This window comes from Coturnix japonica, chromosome 30, assembly GCF_054131305.1.
Source record: "Coturnix japonica strain WE chromosome 30, WE-NBRP24, whole genome shotgun sequence".
NCBI classification, from domain to species: domain Eukaryota; kingdom Metazoa; phylum Chordata; class Aves; order Galliformes; family Phasianidae; genus Coturnix; species Coturnix japonica.
The window spans coordinates 6,169,151-6,177,081 of NC_140692.1; positions in this window are offsets into that span (position 1 = coordinate 6,169,151).

Genomic DNA, 7,931 nt, shown 5'->3' on the forward strand with positions numbered 1-7,931 from the left:
TAATTTATATGAGAATGTTGTGGAGACAGATTTTCAGTTGTTTTCATTCATTCTCAAAACATGAAATGGTAAATGAGATAGATTTGCTCATCTACACAACACTGCTCTCCTTCACTCTCAAGCCCAGACCAGAGAGGCAGGATGACCTTCTAAGAATCACTGTGGCCCCCCAGGACCAGCAGAGGGAATCCCTCCCAGTGCTGCCTTCTTTTATCACAACCAGAGCAATGTAATCACCGAGGTCTGCTCCTCAATCTGCATGTGGTGCTCATCTCAGTCAAAGAATGTCTGTGGAAGGTTGGCTTTGATTTTTTGTGTGGATTGCATCAATGACAGGTTGGACTCCAGACTCAGTGGGATCATTTTTCATTGCGCTCCTTCCTCTGCAAATCTTCCAAAAATGTTGGTTTCTGCTGAGCTAGAGGAAGGAAGGAGTTCAGGCCTCCTTTACTTTGAACTAATTCTGAATTATTCTTCCATGAAAGTGGGTGATGAAATAAAACCTTCAGTATATGCAAAAACAAAACAAACAAAGCAACAAATGCTTCACTGTCTTTGCATCCTCTAGTTGTATATAGCTGCATCTTGAGAAAGATGAAAGGAACCCAGTGCCTGAATACCACAGTAAACACAGCAAACATTCCCTTCAGTTTGAAAATAAATTCCAAACTCATGGGAGCGGAGCATTTTTCTCAGCACGTTCCTAATTTATCGAGAGCACTAAAATCAATAAAACTATTTCTCTTCAACTTGGAAGCAGACCCAGAGCTCATGAGCATTTGTCTAATTTTAAATAAAAAAGCAAGATCACTTTTCACGTGCTTAGTTTACCCAGAAAATACTGTGTTAGCTCGATTCAATACATCTTTAGGACACCGAAGCAGTCTTCAATGTGTCTGTTTTCTAGTGGAGAAAAATGGAAATTCTTTGATCAAGAAAAAAGACCAAAGTTGCAAAAACTGACCAATAAAACCATTCCAACGTAAATCACATCATTGGATGCACTGGTAACATACATGTAAAAATCTGGGAAAGCACCATGTGAGGATCACTTTTAGGTAACATTTGTGTAATTCATAGGATGAGTTTTGCATGTATCAGCTTTCTATAAGTATTCAGTTAATTCAGGTATTCATGAGGCTTCCTACTGAAGCACGGAATTTTAAGTTAATATTGCAGGGTATTTTGAGACAGGATATTCAGAACTGAAAATCTCAAATATTTGTATCTGGGAATGGGTCCTGAAAGTCCTATATAGATTGAAACAAAAACAAATTGAAGACTGGTACATGTTTCTTTCATAAAGACACATAGTGAAATCATAGAAATAGGACTCCTCTATTCCAGACAAGACTGATTCTGTAATGGCAGAAGTTATTCAAGCCAGAGAAATATCAAGAAGAAGAATGCTAGCAGCATTTAACCAGCAGTATATAACCAGAAATCCGAGAGCAAGGAATATGGAAGTAAAGATGTGCAATATAAAGGTCTCCATCAGACTAACTCATTTAAAAATCTCACATTATTATACTTGATCTACATTCATAGAAATAGAAGGTGTCTTAGGACACATTGTTCCTGTAAGTTTTTTGTGTATCATCTTTGCATCATTCTGAGAAGTCTGTTCCCAGGCCTGCCTACTTATTTGCTTTGCTCGTTCTTCACTCTGGAATAGATGTAACCCTAATTGAAGTCTTGGGTCACCCTCTCCTAAACCTGAAGCAAATGAAGAATAGAAATATTTATTTTCTTTCAAGCTGTTGGTTCTTATACAGCATTTTGAACTCAGCGTCACAAAGAAACACAAGTATTTCATCAGGCAGTTGTTTTTTAGAACTGCCCTTGGCCTACACTGTCTGCGGTCAAGTGAGCTTCACATTCATCATTCACAGCACACAGTCATTGGTTTTCCTGGTACTTTGCAAGTGCATGGGGAGACACTGTTCCTGATCTGAGTTCACAGCCTAATGAAAGACAAAATAACAGAGACACTTGTGGCATTCAGAGTACAGGATTGAATTATGGGAGAATAACACACATCACATTCAAAAGTGTTTTCCTGGCAATGTCTGTTCAGAGGAGAATGTGAAAATTTGCTTTCACTGAATCTGAGAAGAAGAGGAAATACCATAATATATTTTCTGCAGATGAAAATGATTTTACAGTGGTTTGCAGATTTTGTGTAATTAATCTGGAAATGGGTTTAGAGTTACAGTATGTCCAGTCTGGCAAATTATGGGGCTCAGCCCTCACATGAGCCAGAATTCTTGCCTCCCCAGTGCTATAGGCTCTGTTTAGGGTTCCCACTTTGTTGTGAGAAGACCTACTGAAATTTTTGTCTCTGATCTCATTCAAAGAAGCTTCTGACAGTGGGGTAGAACTGCCTGCACAGGCTAACCATGGTGTTGCCTTATTTGGCAAGGCTACAGGCAACAGATGAGTTCAAAAGAATTCAGGCAGGCAAACTCTTTGATCCCAAACCTTTCCCTCACAACAAGGGAACCCCTCATGCCAATGGGAGACCTGCTGTGCCTATCAGAGACATTTCACTGCCTTCATCTTCACATGGAGTCAATAGAAGCCAAAACTGGAGCACAGGACTTCACCACCTCTTGTAAAAGTCTCATTTTGTTATGACCCTCAGTAAATTTCTCATCTACTTTCCTCCCTTCCGTCTACTCGGCCACATCTGTATGTACCCTCTATGATCTTGGTTTGCTTTCACTGCTCCTCTGCCATTCCCCCTTTGCTCCTCACATTGCTCTAGTTCATTATTTTGCATCAAAATTACATGCATTAATCCCTCTTATTCTAAATATAATCCTATAACTGATCCTATTTGCCTTTCCTATCATAATTCATACTTCCACCAGCTGGAAAATTACTTTACAAGCAATACAGACTGACTTTCATCTGTTTTATACCAATGACCAAACACTTGCAAACTTTGTCCCAGCTGTTCCCAGTTAGTTTGATTCCCCAAAAACACAGCACAGTGGAGAGCGATGGATTCCTCTCACAAAAGCCCACTGAGTAATCAGCTCATCAGCATAAGGAATGAATGGGCAATTGATTCCCTGCCAGCCCATCTCTTCCATGTATTTCTCAACTAATAATCAAGCTTGGCACTGTTTATGCCATCAGCTATTTACATCTCCCTATTTCCGTACTCACCTCTGCACTCTGTCATTGCCTGAATGTGTTTAGATCCAGCTACTGCCTTGAATTTTCATCTTACAACTGTCTACCTGAGCAAGTTAATTCCCATTTGCCCTATGGTCTCTGCTCAACTTTCACACTTCTATTTTTTATAATGCCTACACTAACCAAGTCCTAAATGTACTGTTAGTAACTCCATTAGCCACAGAAACTGCTCATATGAAAATCTCTGAAAAACTCCCCTTGGAATCCACACTTAATCTCCTATCCATCTTCTGTTATATCGACTGTGAATCTAAAAGCCAAATAAGTAAATTAACTTCTGTTTTTCAAAAATAAAAAACAAAGCAACAACAAAGAATTAACATAGGATCCACTGTCTGAAATATGGCTGGTGCTTTCTATTTCTGATTTCAGCTAGATCTGTTATTCCAAAATGAATCTGATGAAACTGACAGTTATGAGGGAAAAGTTGGGCTCATATGTCTGTTTCCCAAGTCAGAAGGAAAATAATTCTGCTTTAGAAGAAGAATTAACAGGTGCCTCCCATCATTTGCTTATTGAAGCACTTACTAAATCTCAGCAGTATTTGACAGTATAAATGGTTACTCCAGTGTGCTAACAGGAGACCAGGGGCTATTTCCTTTGTCCCTTCCAGTTTCAACATCCATCTGCTCCTCGTGCCTACAAGATCCCCTGGCACTGGGCAAAGCCCATCGCAGTTAAACTGTGCCAGGTGCTTTGGGCAGGACCTGAGGAAACTGGGAATTCCTGTGTTTTGGAAGAAGTACAAGAGAATGACCAGCAAGGTTTTTTGGTGGACTTGACAATAACTGGGCCTGACAGCAAGGGATTCCATCTGTACAAGCTTCAGTCCGTGACAGCCTGGTAGGTCACATTAGATTCACAGAACAAGAAATTCAACACATACATGTCTGACATTTTCAGTAGGATGAAGGGCTAACATCTTTTTTATAACTAAAGATACAAACTGTTTCTGAAACTGTCTACTGCTACTGCTTGTGGACAGTCACTGCAATTTTCACTTTAAAACAGTTGTTGTGAGTAACTTCCTTGCTGAGCCAGATGGCACAATACTTGCATCATTTCATTCAACAATGCGGTGATTTATTCATTCATTTTTTAAGCTATCAAGCCCAGGAAAAAAATACCTCAGTGCTTTAGCTCCTGTGTTTTTGTTTCACTGCTCTATATGCAAACCTATGGAGCAATATGATGTGAGTTGCTCTCAGGCCACTGATTCCTTCCAGCTCCATATGTGTTGTGCCAAGAATGTTAAAACTGCTGAAAGGTGTATGTTATGGTAGTAAGGGGCACTGGATAAATGTTTCTCTTCTCACACTCATTAATTAGGCTAATATTGTATCTAAAGAAATCATATGTAGTATTTAAAGAAACAACAAAAGAAAACTATAAAACTGATTTTGGCATGAAAGGATGCACATCCTGAGATCATTCTTAACAAAGTGCAGTTTGTAGCACACTGCAGGACTGAAGATGCTGCAGACCCTCATAGGCAAAGCTATGTGTAATGGTCACTGCTGGAAGGGCAGCAGGAGAAAAGGAAGATGAAGACATTACTGGACAAGAACAGGCTGTTACTTGGTGAGACACAAGGAAGTTGCATTGAGTGGAAGTGGTAGTGGGTGTGTGTGTCAGTACAAAATCATACAGCCCATCTTGTGCCAGACACCAGCGCTGCTAAGTGCAGCATCTGAGTGCTTTCTACTTCAGTGTTTATAAAACCAAATAATGTGATCTACCAAGGAATAGCAGAGAACTTACAGCCACAGGCCTTCTGTGGAAGGCTGGAAATTTGCTTTTGACCATCTGCAGAGGCTTCTGGGCTTTAGGGAGGTGCAGACAAGGTAATCAAAGGACAGAAAGACAAAGCTTGGCTTTGGGCACATACCCAAACTTTCACAATATTCCTGGGTAAATTAAAGGGAAAATACACTCCTAAGGTAAGGGCTTGTGAACTGTTCTGCACCCAAAATTACTTTCTCAGAGAGGAGTCCAACCCTGCAAACATAGTGCAGAATTAAAATGCTTAAACAACCATTACAGCAGAGATGTGAATATGCTCCTGTAATTATATAGCTGTTTGTTCATTAAAGGAGAAATTTAATGCAATTAAAATATTTACAATCCTGCACACTAAAATCCAAAACAAAATTAGTTTGTACCAGAGATGCAGGCTGTGTTGCCTCCCATCCAAACTGGCCTTTAGATACCAGAGCTTACAATGGAGAACTTTCCCCCTTCAGATGATGTAACCCAGAGTTAAGAACTGAGCTGGTGACTGAAGGGTCCCTAATAATCTTTAAGATATCAGATTAATGCCAGGCATGCCGTGTAAAGTTCTTGGGATCAGAAACCAAAGGAGAAAGGACCCTGGGACAGCCACACAGAAGGGTCACTGGAGCTGCACTGCTTGCTGTGTCTGTGTTCTTTCAGACTGGCACATGGCTATGTGGGATGGGAAGACATGCTGCTCAAACTCTTGCCCTTTTGCGCGCTCCCTGAGGGCTGGATCTCTGAGATTAAACATTTTCACTTCTCTCTTCAAATGAAAACGTAACAGAACAGCCCAAAGGCCATCCCTACCAAGAGTGCAAAGTGCAGACACAGAGAGGCACAGAACCACAGCAGACAGATGTGAATGCAAGCTGCGAGCAGCACATTTCAGATCCAGCTGCAAGGAGAATAGAGAAGCACTGCAAGAGCACGCTCCTCTCCCATACAGAAAGCTCACTGCTATATTGGACCTGAATTTACATGCCATTTCACTGCACCTCAGCCTTCTCCTTGCCTGTTGTTACCAGCTTGCCTGTGTCACTCACTACTGCGGGGGGGGAGGGGAGGGAGAGGGAGTAGGGGGGTGAGGAGGTGGTACACCCTTGTGGACTTTCCTTTTCTTATTGAGGTACCTGTAGAAGACTTTCTTGTTCTTCTCATCAAGTTTAGTTCAAGCTGGGCCTTGGCTTTTCTGACTACATCCCTACACAAGCATCCTCATACTCCTCATACAGGACCTCTCCCAGTTTTTACTGCCTGTGCATTTTCTTCTTGTTTTCCAGTTTGACAAGCAGGTCCCAGTACAGCTATGCTGGTCTCTTACCTTCCTTTCCTGACTTGCTATACTTGGGGATGGAGAGGTCTTGTGCTCTGAGGAAAGCATCTGTAAAGCTTTCTCTCATTCTTCAGCCATCAGAAATCATCCAGTGAGTGCAAGTAATGAGGATGACATGGTGCATGTAGAAAATGTAATTGGTAAAGCTGAGGGGACAGAGAAATGTGAATGAACCTTCAGTACTTTCCAGCAAGAGTGGCTTGGTATAAGATCTGCTCTTAGCCAAAGAATGCAGGGCAAGCTGAGGAAAAGCTGGAACGACAGCTTGGACAGTTATAGTATTTAACTTTATTCTAACACTCATTACTCATGGAAAACTTAAATGAATAGCACACTGAAGGCTGCACTTGACTTAGATGAAGTGGATGTAACTAAAGCATCTCAGCTACATCATTCAGACTGAATGTATGGTAACAGGAAATCAATTAATCTCCACCAATATTTGTTCTTTTTAGTGTGAAACTGCTTTAATGAACTCATTGTGAGTGGTCAGTCACCACTCACTCTGGAAGAGCCTCACACATTTGATAAATCACCGTACTTTTAAAATTCATGTTGGAAAAGTGACAAATGTTGAAGATGAATTGCTTGGCATATGTGATCAGCTAATGAAATATCTTCCTCATCCCTATTATTTAATTCATTTTCTGCTGTTTTTCCCAATTAGGCAGTAGTCTTCTGCCTTTGGCTCTGAGTCCAGAAGCAAGCCTGCCATTATCACTTGTCAACATTTAATTTGTATGCAAAAAACTGCTTTAGTGGAGGTGGCAGTCACCTAATTTTTACCTGGTACTTTCTGTAGTCATTAAAGTGTTTGAAATGAATAAAAGCCACCAGCAGCCCAGGGTAGGTCCTTCACTGCAAACAACATGGGGTAAGGGAGCCCATTGCTTGATGGAGCAGCTACAAAGGTGTGTAAGGGAGTCCCTGTCAGCTGCATGAGGCACACCTACACTGCTCCAGGCAGAAGTCAGTGTATAGAAGGGAGAACTGAAATGCATGGAGTCTCTAATAAGATAATAATTAAAAAGAAAAAAACAACCAAGCAACCAAACAAAAGAAAGAAAACCACTGAAAAACTGAAAAACACCACAATCTTGGGCCCACGTCACTGTCTGAAGCTTCATACCAGCTGGAACATTTGCAGCCAGATAGGCAAAGGGAAGCTCCGTGATTGCACTTGTTTTCTTTGGTGTCAATTTTCTCATTTCCGCACACCACTGAATTTTTTGACTGCACACAGGCAGGTTTTGGTACATAAGGCGAAGGTAAGTGTAGCTTCTGCTTGTTGCAACACAGCCCACGATAGAACAGATGTGAAAGAGATTAGAAGGGGGAAGAGTGGATGAGCCTGTGCTCCTGCCTTGCAAACAGAAGGTGCCAGCAAAGCCCCACTGCTCTGCTGGGCAGCAGGGCTGCCAGATGTACCCACACCAGTGGTTGTCTGGCTGACACACCCCAGGGTTGGTAGGAGGGTCATCGGTAATGTAGAGAGCAGAGAAGAGGGGATTACTTTGGAGCAGATGTTTACACCTTTCCATCTTACCTCTTCTCATTGCTTTCATTTACATCACCTGCAGGAGCTGCCTCATCCCCACCAGAGCCAGTTTCACCACTG